We start from the raw sequence: 12250 nt of genomic DNA, 5'->3' as shown, positions 1-12250 counted from the left end.
GAGAGAGTCCAGTGCAGGGCAACAAAGATGATTAAGGGAGTGGAGCATCTCCCTTATGAGGAAAGGCTGAGGGAGCTCTTTAGTTTGGAGGAGACTGAGGGGTGACCTCATTAATGTTTACAGATATATAAAGGGTGAGTGTCACGAGGATGGAGCCAGGCTCTTCTCGGTGACAACCAATGATAGGACAAGGGGTAATGGAATCAAACTGGAACACAAGAGGTTCCACTTAAATTTGAGAAGAAACTTCTTCTCAGTAAGGGTGACAGAGCACTGGAACAGGCTGCCCAGGGAGGCTGTGGAGTCTCCTTCTCTGGAGACATTCAAAACCCACCTGGATGCCTTCCTGTGTAACCTCATCTAGGTGTTCCTGCTCCGGCAGGGTGATTGGACTAGATGATCTTTTGAGGTCCCTTCCAATCCCTAACATTCTGTGATTCTGTAGTATACAAAATGTTTTCCATCAGGAAGCGTGTTTCTGTTTCTTGAACTGTATAGCCACCCAAGCCTCACAGTTATCATCTGAGAAACTTAAAACAGCTTAAGTGAACGAAAAAAAGACTCATGCACACCCTGAGACCTTTCAGATTTCACTCAAGCAGGCACATGGGCACTTCTGTTCTTAAAACTGTCTCTTTCCTGCCAACTCATCCAGATTAGGGATATTTGCCACTCTGTAACTCTATCTACAAACCCTGAGTGTAAATATATGCACAAACCCTTAATGTAAATATATGCATGGGGAAGCTTTTCCCAGGAACTCAGAGTGCGTGAGCACTTCAGGCTTATCTCTGGGTAGCGACTTACATTTGATTCAGCGAACACAAATTCCCACCTGGACAAGCCCAGGTGCAGGGCTGTGTGTGTCGGGCAGGTACCAACCTCCACGCCCTGGCCTGAGGCTCCTGTAGGAAGCAGCGCTGTGGATGGCACACTGATCACCGTCACACAAGCGCCAGGCTTTATGGGGAGATTTCTTTATTTTTCTTGGCTCAGACGTTACATATATCTCTACAGAACACCCCCTACGTGTGCATGTTTTGAATGGCGCTCTGTTACAAGAAGAGCACGACTGGAAAAACTATTGTACATGCACACACTTGGGGGTGCACCTCATAAATAATTCATCATAGTTAAGCAAAAGCAAAGCGATAAGCTTCGATTTTGTTTGCTAAGATATAACACCAAAAATTGTTAATAAGACACTAAGAATTACTCAACAGATGGTCTTTTACAGGAAAACTTGCCAGGATGCTCAAGTGGTTTATGGCCATCTCAGATATCTGGGGAAGAGTGAAATGGGCCTAATGCTTTTGAAGTTTTGTGGCCTTTTGAGAAATCCAGACATCTGCATTTTAATCTTTGGAAAATCCTGAGATCAGCAAGACTGTCGTCTGTAGGATTTAACCACAAGTTGGACTCACCTCTTAGCAAGTCTAAAAGTCTTACGATTGCTGAAAAAAAAAAAAGCAAACCAACAAACCAACTTTTTTTTTTTTTTAAATGTACACATAATGATGGGGTTTGTGCTGTAAAACATTTGTCTTTAAATGACAGCGTAAGAACATGAAAATTCGTGTTTTCTGTATAACTGAGTTAACTGTGTCTCAGTGACTGATTTCAATAACTGCGGCTTTTCACCTGCTTCTTTGCAATGTGTTTACTGCAGCAGTCTGTGCCAACCCACTAACAAGGACACAGAAAGGGGTAAGAGCAGCTCCAAAGCAAGACTCAAAGGCTCGCACAGTGCTCCTCCTGCCTTTTGGTCAGTCCTGTTATCCAGCTGCCATCACCCCTACATCTCATAGGGATGGATTTTTTTAAACACTGCATATGGGGTTCAACCAAGAGGTGCTGCATGTGTACACCAGCACTTTTTGCTGACGGGCACAGTTTTTAAAGTTTCATTTTTACTCTCTCATTACTTGTCCTTCTATATGTGCGGGTCAGGAAAGATCTGAATGCAGGTCTTAATCTTCGTGATATTTGAGATTCTGAGTTGAGTGGGATATTGAAACAGCTCCAATGGTGTCAGGAGGGACCTCCATCTAAAAATGCAGTAACACAATGATTTCCCTTTCAATGTAAAATGAGTCGTGTCAAGTGCTTAGATTTACATATCCCTTCATATGTACTAATCTACACCACCTTAACCGCTTTACACATTTCCAGTATTTACTTTGGCTTCCTACACCCTCTGTTAATCAAGTCTTATTTTTCCATGACACAGGGAACTATCCTGAACTTTTCTAGAAGCTGATATGACACACTCCCCTTTGAAAAATGCAATAAAGAATGGGTGCACACCCATGTAATTAAAGTCACTGCTCATTAAAAAGTGAAAATAGGTGTATTGTGCTGTACAAAACACCAGTGCTGCGGCAGCAATACTTCATTGCTCCATAAATAAGAGAAAAAGCCCCAAACATTAAAGCCATTTTGGGCACTTGTTTCCAGCAAGGACTGTAATCCCAGGTATTTAGAACAAAGAGCACAGTGTATTTTACTCCTTTTTCATCTTTCTTCTTCTAGACTGGGCAAGTTAACATCGTTTTCTTACCACAAACCTCTGGAGACACCATGGTTTAAAATGTTTTTCTGAACGTTTGCGCTGAAAAAGCAATCAGCCAGCTACTGAGCTTTGGAGGAAGAAGGTGGCATCTCCATTCGTACACCCTGAACACACGTTATCCTGCAGGAAACCAGTCTGGATGAGCAGAGGGTAGGCGGAAGTACTGAAAAACCTTCTCTCTTCCACCCAGAGCCAGTGCAGCTCATTAAAGCTGCTATTTTGCACATGCGTAGTGTCAGTCTTGGTAATTCTGGATGAAAAGACTTCCATGCTTATTCAGCATGCCTTATCATTTTCTATCACAACCGACCAGCCAATTTAGACAAGTAAAGAGGTGTGTTGTCCCGCTTCTCTCTCTCTTGACATGGGGGGAACACAAAGGGCAGCTCTTGTCCCAGGCAGCTCATGTACTGCCGGCTGTCCGACCCCAGCCCCAGCACCGCGCTGCGTGGCGGAGCTTGCCCAGACCTGCCCTGATGAGAACCCTATCGCAGAGGAAACGTGTGTGCGCTGCAAAAAGGGAGAAATACTGAAAAGGGAAAGAAACATGACTGTCATCCCATGTGCAATGGACTTCCGTAAAGAAAATCCATTTTATTGTATGGAGCATTATATTTTTAAAACTTTTTTTCCATGGTGGTCAAGCTTTGGTGCAGCAAAGCTTTAACTAGTTTCTGAGAAAGAAACCAGAGTTTGGTACCTCAGCAGGGTATGGTCAAGAGGGACAAGCTGAGAAAATAACTTTTTAACTTTTTCAATAGGACTGTCTGCCAAACAACCCCCCAGCCAAGCAGCTGAGGAGCTCAGGGGCTGCATCAGTGGCGTAACACGTCTATCTGAACTTCCCAGGACATGCAGGTGCTGGGCTTGATACCTGCCAAAGAGATAGGTTTCCGGAGAAAAATTGCTCCCCCCTCTCTCCCTCCCGCTTCCCTGCATCTCTCCTGCTGTCAAGTAGAGGAACAAGCCATCTGCTGCTGTGAGCTGACAGGAGCAATGCCGACATCCCAGCCGGTCACAGAGTGTGCTCCCTGCAGCACCATCCGCTTTCCGCTCCAAGCCATGACGCACCGCGACATTCCCCTCTGGCCGGGGACTCCAGGAAATGAGCTGTTTGACTTGGACGTGGGCACAGTGACACAGACACAGGTGGCTCCATCTATTGCAACATGGGGTCGAGCCTGCTGCAAAGGGCCCTGCTTTCCCCTGTTGTTTCCTTACGGACCAGGAAACAGGGTGAAAAGCAGGTCCTTTGCTTGAATTAAATTATATTAAAGTTCACGCCATGGGTACCCGTGCAGCTCCCTGGCATTTCTTGATAAATCAGCCCAGGCCCCAACATCAGGGAGAGGTAAAAATCTCACTTCTGTACCACATTGGGGGAAAATTACAACCCAGATTTGGAAGCCACTTTGTGGCTGATATGCATTTTCACTGTGGACTCGTCCAAAATCCCACTCCTGGCCGACTGCAGGTGCAGGATGTTTAGGTCTGGTGCAGAGCTGGACAGATTCCTGTCCTTTGCAGTAGGAAATCACTTCCAAAGTAGCTGGCTGAAAGATGTACTCACTAGGATGAGGGACATCTCAGGATGCATGCAGTTTTGATTTTAAACTCCTCTTCCTCAGCTGCTTTTTTTCATCTCTTGTTGACTTTCGGTGTAACACCCATTTTAATGTGTTCACTGACATCTTTTACCTGGTGATATTTTGCTCCAGTGGGAGAAAAGAGTCAATGTTTTAAATGTATTTGAGGGAAAAAAGAAAAGCCTAGAGTCAAGCTCTCTCTCAACAATATGAAGCTCTTTCCTTTACTCGACAGTCTGCACATGCTTCATTGCTGTTAATCATTTTATCTTGACTAAAATTAGATGGAGACCTCTACCCACTAGGCCCGAGGCAAACAAACCACCGGCTGACTTGGCCAGCATGTCAGAAGCTGCTCTTAACACTGACTCTGCAGTGACATCGCCATTTGATCAGGTTACAGGAGGGAAATGCTGCAATTAATGATGGCAAATGCCATATGAGAAGGTGTATCTCAGAGAGGGAAAAATAAAAAAGGCAGTTGCTCCTAGCAGGGAGCAGGGGAGGTGAGGCTGCAGAGCTCAGCTTCAGTGGTTGCTCCCCCCCTCCTTTCTGTCTGCAGACTCGAACCCTTCTTGGCCAACATGAGCAGTGGTTCACAACTTGGAGCCCGTGTCACCCTCACCGCCTCTCTCTTTTTCATCACTGGTCTGGCAGTGGAAAGGCTTCCCACAAGATCCCTGAGCCAAATCCTGCTGGAACTGCGGTTGTCTCATGGTGATTTCATCCCAAATAGCTCAGCTGCTATGCTGGCTTCTGCAGTTAGGAGCTGCTTAAAGTTTCTGCTGCTTCAATAGAACATATTTATTGGTAGGCATAGTAAATCTGGGACTGGGAGCGGGACTGTGACACAAGGAATAGAAAGCCCAGTATTGCACAACTGGTTTGCACCTCTGCTAAAGATTTCATTTGCAATGCTCTTCTGGAGTTAAGGCAAATTCACTGACATACAGTAACTGAAGTATTCAGTAAGAGCAATTTGTTGTACTTGATACTTCTTCTGACCACAAATGGATAACATTTTTTACAGTCGTTTCTTATAACCATGTAGTGAAGAGGTTCAATAAAAGCAATTTTTGTCTATGGGCTGCTGAATGGTACCAATATCTCCAAACATTTTTGTTCAGGATTTCAATATGCTGTTTCACCCATTGTCCCACAAAGGCCAAGACTATCTGGAAAAAATCAAAAAGCCATTGAAAGGGGATATAGGGAAAGAGGCAAATTTAGAAAATTCAACAATCTTCTCTCCTCTTGCAAAATAAAGTACCTCATTTAAGGCTGTACATGTGCAGTTCAGGCTTTAATTCATGTTCTTTCACCATTTGCAGATAGACCTGTCTAGATGGTGTTTTACTCAGCACATCTACTCCAAGTCCTGCCTTTTGCATGTATGCTTTGAGTATTTTTTTGCAAAAGGTGTGGACAGGTATCATTTGGCTCAGTTTACTACCTTAAATTCTAAATACCAACTTGAAGGTTCACAGAGATGCATACTTCCATATGGCACATACCTCATATTATTTCATGTAATTACTGGTTCAACATATGGGTCATGTCTGCTTTATATTGTGGTGTGGCTGGTTGAGTATAGCACTCCAGGTGTGCAAAGGGCACAAGATGGTCCAGAAGCCTAGAGACCTGCTTGGTGCCTGGGACCTTCAGGCCTCACCTGTCACCCTCCTCTATCACCCACTTTTTTCCACCACAAAGAACCACAAAGAGATGGAAGCAACTGAGGCTCTTTGATGTTGTGCCCAGACAGAAGTCTCCAAACTGGTGAGAAAGCCAAACAGGAGGCCTGTGATAGGCACTGTTTTCTCCTGAGGTTTCTGTCCTCAGAGTTATGCTACTGAAGAACATGCTCAAGGGAGAAGACACATACCACATGCTTTTAGGCAGAAGACCTTTCTTTTGCTCCTCTACAACCACAACCCCCTATCAGAGAATCATAGAATCATTTCAGTTGGAAGAGACCTCAGGATCATCGAGTCCAACCATAACCTAACCAAACTGTAGCACTAAACCATGTCCCTAAGAACCTTGTCTAAATGCCTTTTAAACACCTGCAGGGATGGTGACTCCACCACTTCCCTGAGCAGCCTGTTCCAATGCCTGACAACCCTTTCCATTAAGAATTTTTTCCTAATATCCAATCTGAATCTCCCCTGGCACAACTTGAGGCCATTTCCTCTTGTCCTATCACTTGTTACCTGGGAGAGGAGACCAACACCCTCCATGCTACAACCCCCTTTCAGGTAGCTGTAGACAGTGAAAAGGTCTCCCCTCAGCCTCCTTTTCTCCAAGCTCAACAGCCCCAGTTCCCTCAACTGCTTCTGCTGCTTTCCTATATCCTGGTACTCAGGGTAACAAGTTTTAAAACACATTTTAAGATGTATCCACTAGATAGCAAGATTAATGCCCAAGTTCAAACAATAGCAATGCCACAGTGAACTAAACTCTCAGACTGTCCCCAAAACCGTATCAAAACAAACTGCTTGTTGTCTGTGGCTTGAGGCAACTTTATATTTCATTTTGTAGTATAGTCTCTGTGACTTCTCATGCTAGAGACTGCCTAGGATATTTAAACTAAACATTTCCATTAGTGTGTTATGTCTAAACCCACCAGTCGGGAAAAAAAAAAAAATGAAAAAAGAAAAAAAAAAGCAAAAAAAAAAAAGCAACTGTATTTTGAACATTACAGCCTGCACTCTGCATTTATGACTGGTGAATGTGTTGTTTCTTAACCTTGATGTGGTACTAATGGCTTTCAGATATAACACAGGTTTCAAAATATTGGAAAGTTCTGTAGCGTGTACGTAAACAGTCAGCGCTGCCGTATGGGGCAAAATTGTCTTTTAACTTCACAGAACAGATAAGGAGCAGTTCATTTTTAATGTAACCCCTAGAAACACAGTACTGTTGTTACTGGTCTTTAACAGGTAGCTGGCTCTGAGTGCTATCTATAAGTAATACTTTGTCAAGCTCAGTGAGCGAATGGTACATTGGGCTCTTATTTTAGCCACTCTTAATTTATATTTTTATAGTGAAAACATATTTACACTACTAACATACACGTTCCTCAAAATACACATGCTCCTGCAGAACTTCAGCAATACGGATGATACATGCAGCCCCTCAGAAAGTGAGGCAAAAATCCCAAACCAAAAGAGAAAATATGCAGTGTAGAGAGGCAAGTACAGAAAAATATAACCTCACCAAACCTCGACTTACGCAACCAGCTGTTTGAGAGCACTTCATATGTTGAAAAGAAATTGAATAACAAAAGCTGAATCCTGGCTGCTTCTGCTACTTATACAGGTAACTTTTTTTTGGGGGGGAGTGGGAGGGCTCGGACTACTTAAATACTGCGTTACATAAATGCCCCTGGAAGTTTCATCACCCTACATAGGTTTCAAATCCTCTGTCTCCACCTCTACCGTGTTCTAAGCGGTTTCTCAGATTTGGTCAGCCTAGAATGTTATATCATGAAAAATTACACATTTTAAATTATGATTTGGTTAAAAACCCAAACAAAATCTCTTTGGCATACTAGGTAATAGATTACATATATGAAACTCTTTAAAAATTGTGAAAGAAAAAGAAACTAGTAAGAGAGCATGTTATCTGTGAAACAAATTCAATGACAATACAAAGTGTAATATGGATGAAAAGTGCTAGTAAAATGCATTTACTGGGCACCAAAGCAGAAAATACATTATCATTTGCTGGAACCAGCCTAAATAAATATCTGCCAAATAATAAAACAATTTACAAAAAGATATTCCTGTGTCTAATGGGGCTATGTGTTTAACAATTTTTTTCTTAATATTGGCATTGGAACTGGGTCACATACATTCCTCTTAAGGTGACATTTTGGAGCCTATTTATAGAAACTCATCGTGTCTGCCACGCCTTGTTTCAATTAAAACCTGAACTTGAAACAAGACAGAAGGATGCAAGTGGGGCGACCCTGTGGCACCGGCTACTGATGATCTATTAAAAGTTTGTGCTGCACTTTTAATGGAAGAGAAGGCTTGCAGGAAAACACCAGCACAGAGAGACTGCTGCAAAAACCTGGAAAGCCTCTTTCTGCAGCAGGAGGACAGTCCTGGACACCTCCTGCTATGAACCCGGCATGCAGTGCTCCCCCAAACCTCTGCCTGTTGGGAGTCACTTCCCTGCGCTTCACACACCTTTTGCCTTCTCACGCAATGCTTCTTGCCCCAGTTCTCTGGGCTTTTCAGAATGTGAGACCACTCTCCAGGACAAGATTTTTCCATTTCAGACTTTTTCCTTTAAGCAAAAGTCTTTGAAGATTTCTGTTTCAAATGTGTCTTTGAGACACAGGTAGGTTCTTCTGACTGTCGCTGAGTTTGGGAATCCTGGCTGGTTTGGGATATTTAATCAACTTCCACGCCCCTTCCCTTCACCCCAGTGACTCCAGTTTCTCTCTTCCATCCCCAGCGATCTCAGCCTTCACAGTATTTACTGCCACTTCTCCTTTTCCAGAGGTCTCCTTCCTCCAAAGTTACCTCTGGCTGCCCCCTGAGACCCCTAGGTCCCCCCTGAAGAGAACTGAGCTCTCTTCCACATTTCTGGCTGGCTGAATGTGATGCATGTGGACATGAGCAGGATAAGAGATGAGGAATATCTGTGAGAGGAAAGACGGCTAGAAAGGTCAAAAGGCCTGAAAAGATAATCTGTAAATTTACAGCTATTGCACCCAATCTTGCAAAAGAAAGCGCCTCACTTCAGGCTGCATATGGTGCAGTTCAGAATTTAAAATAGTTGTGCTCTTTTGAGAAAGGCAGAGAGTTCTGCCTCAGGGTAACTGGAAACTCCCTCTGGTTGACCTCCATTTCTACACAACTAGACAGCACCTTAATATCTAGTGACCCTCTGCCCTTTCAAGTGAGACTGAAATCAGCCAGCTGGTTCAAAAACCCACTGGAGAAATGGTGGAGAAAAGTTGCACTATGTAAAATAAAACCACCTACACTGTAGCTGCTGCTGCCCTCACCCAGCATTCAGGGTGGGAATCGAGCTGACTCGGGAGCATTTCCCTGGGCTGCCAGAGCACAAGCCTGGTCTTGAACGCACAGCTGCTCCTTATCACAACAGGCACCTAGAGCTGCCAAAACACATAACACAAATTTCATACCTGGTCTGAAGAAAGCAGAGACACTTGGGTATCTCCACCCTCACTCCTGGGCCTACTGCTGCCCCTGACTCTGCACCTCTCCTCAGTTTCTCCTCTCCTCCAAGGTGACCGCAGCCCCTGGCTGTCCTCTCTGCTCCTGCATCCCCCGTGCGTGTGGTCTCCCCATCCCGACCCTCCTGGGCAATTTTGCCCAGCCACGTCCTGACCTGAGCCCCCTGGTCTCCCCCGTCTGCCTCTTACATTACCCTAGCCTGTGGTACTCCCTCCTGCACGCACACACGCACACTCTCAGATTTCCTTCCTCCATTCCCCTCTCTGAATTGTCTCTGAAGTTAGACAATTTTAATGTTTTCATGTTAATTGCTTTTGAATAACAGCCTTTCTGGAAAACAAAAGGTTTCCCAGAGTACTGGTTTCTTTGGAAATGTTCCCATGGCCAACTACAAGCTGAAATAATAACAATAATAGGAAAATTTCCACATAAGTACATATATGACTTTTTTTCAACAACTGGTCAAATAGTTGTGGGGTTCTCTTCAGTTGTTTGGGATTTGGTTTGTTTTTTTGTCATTTTCAGGCCAGTTTCCCCCTCTAGGCTCCCAATCCCCCACTCCCACCAGAAGAAAGGCATAAAGCAGAGTCTCACTGCAGTCTGCTTCAAGACAGGGAGAGGCAGTGACCCTGTTTACCGAGAGCACCCTTGGTGCGTGCAAGCCAGGAGCTGCGTGGAAAGGCTGCCTGGCTTGGCTGGCATTCCTCTGTTGTTGAAAAGCACAGGAAACGATGGACGTTTCTAAACCGGAAAAATTTGCAAGCAAGCTTTGGCTAACCACAAGAAACTAAAGCACACGGCAAGAATCACAAGGTTCATGGAAGGAGAAAAGCTGACAGCTTTTGATTCATGGGCTGCTAAAGGTTATGATGCTGCCATATAATACTGTGGAAATGAAACCATGGTTTTAAACACTAAGCAGGTAGCTGCTTCAGCAAATAAGCCCAGGGTCCGCTCTTTTTCGTGTATTTGTATATGAGGTGGTGGTGAAATTGGGCTGGTCTCAATGAGCTAGTTACACTTTGGGGTGGGGGAAAGGGGATGTGAGTGCCAACTCAGGTGTAGAGTGGTACAGCCCCTTGCTTGCTCAGCCAGAGCCAAGCCCCTTGGAGTACAAGCCTGCTAAAGTCTGACTGAATCTCCCTCCTGTCTCCTTGATCTTCTGGAGCTGTCTAATGGCCAGTTTATGAAGTGAAGGTCCAATGACAGTCTATGGGCAGTGGTACAAACCAAAACAATATTTTACAGCTGATCTGAACGAGTGAAGGATTAACAATTACATAGATGCACTTCTACCTTTTTGCCTTTCACTCTGATGGCCACAAACTCAAAGATTTTCCTCTCTGTTGTTTCTTCTCAGCTTGTCCTTTCTTTCTCTGTTATGCTCCAGTTCCACAGACTTCTTAAAAAAAAAAGAAAAAAGAAAAAATAAGATTAATATAAAAGGTGCTGTAAAAGAAGGAAGACATACATTGCACACTCATCTGTCTCATTTCAGTGTAGGTTTTTCCTCACAGTATGCATGTAACGTTTGTTAACTACTAAAATATCACCAAAAGTACCACAATCTCATATGTTGAGCTGGCAGAAAGAGAGGAAAAGCAAATCAAAACCGAGCTGCCACCAGTGACTGGCACGTGTAGGGCCTTGGCAAGGAAAGCTGCTGCCGAAACATCTTCTGCCAGCGCAGATATTTCCTCTGTGGTGGCATTGGCACAGCTTTGCCTGGGGATGTCTGCATGTGGGGCTGACAGCAAACAGGGGAGAAAGGGAATCAGGTTTTGCTCATGGGGCCACCTTCATACCCATGACCCCATAGCATGCATAGGGTGGAGGAAGATAAAGCAGGGAAGCACAGTGAGACTTGGCGCTTTGTGAATCTTTATCTTTGGACAGGGCTAAAGGGCTTCATGAAGGTTTCCCAGCAGAGTGCCATGCAAAAGGGTGCTGGGAAGAAGGTTGTTGGAGACTTTCACCCAACTTTTCTCATGAACAATTATTTTAAAACACAGAGGGCATGAAAAGGGAAGAAGAAAGGAGTCCAAAGTAACCGCAGGGTGGGGTGGGAGTGGTGTAAAGGAAAGAAGTACTTGCAATTTGGAAAACAGAAAGCCTCAGCAAATGGCATCTGTTACAAAATAAGCCCCAAAAGGCTGCAGGTGCTCCTTTCCTCCAGGTTTAAAGCAACAGCTTGCAGCAAAACTACTGGAGCTTGCAGGAGGTCTTGAAACCAGGCAAGGACCATCAGATATTCGCAGGCTAGTCCATCAGCTTGAGCACAAAAACCAGAGCCAGGTGAAAAATACAGTTCCTATAATAAGGATCCATGCAAACAGTATTTTGAGACTAAGTCAGCTATTAGAAAGGAATTTCCATTTCATTAGACATACAGTGCTTGCACTGTGTTAGAAAAACAGACAGCTTGCCCTGAGCCTGCAATGCTTGTTTGATACCCACTGCCTGTGCACACACACAGAGTTGAGCTACTGAAAGGATGGAAAGATGCAGAAGGATCACAGCACCTACTGCTAGAAATTGTGTTTTGTTAGTTCTAGCCTTGTTTTTGCCTAATATGTGGAGCTCTGCATTCAAAAGCTGCCTCCAGAAGCCCTCAGTAAAAAATTCCTTGCCCAGATCCACTGACTGATGTAGCCTCTGTTTATTACAGTAGAAACTGGGCATGGATGGACAGACAGATGCTGTAGAACCTGGTATGGGTATTGCAGCAGGCCATTTACACAGACACAAGGGTTCATATTCCCAAAGGTACTCAGGCGTTTTGTACAAGCTGCAGTCACAGGGGTCAGCTTCCTAACTGTTCCTGTAATGGCTTTCTCCTTTCAGATCCTCACAAACAGGTATCATCAGTGCATATC

This window comes from Streptopelia decaocto (genome assembly GCF_964273445.1).
Source record: "Streptopelia decaocto genome assembly, chromosome: 2".
Classification (NCBI taxonomy): Eukaryota; Metazoa; Chordata; class Aves; order Columbiformes; family Columbidae; genus Streptopelia; species Streptopelia decaocto.
The sequence above is the reverse complement of the archived record's forward strand: the minus strand, read 5'-3'. Positions refer to the sequence as shown.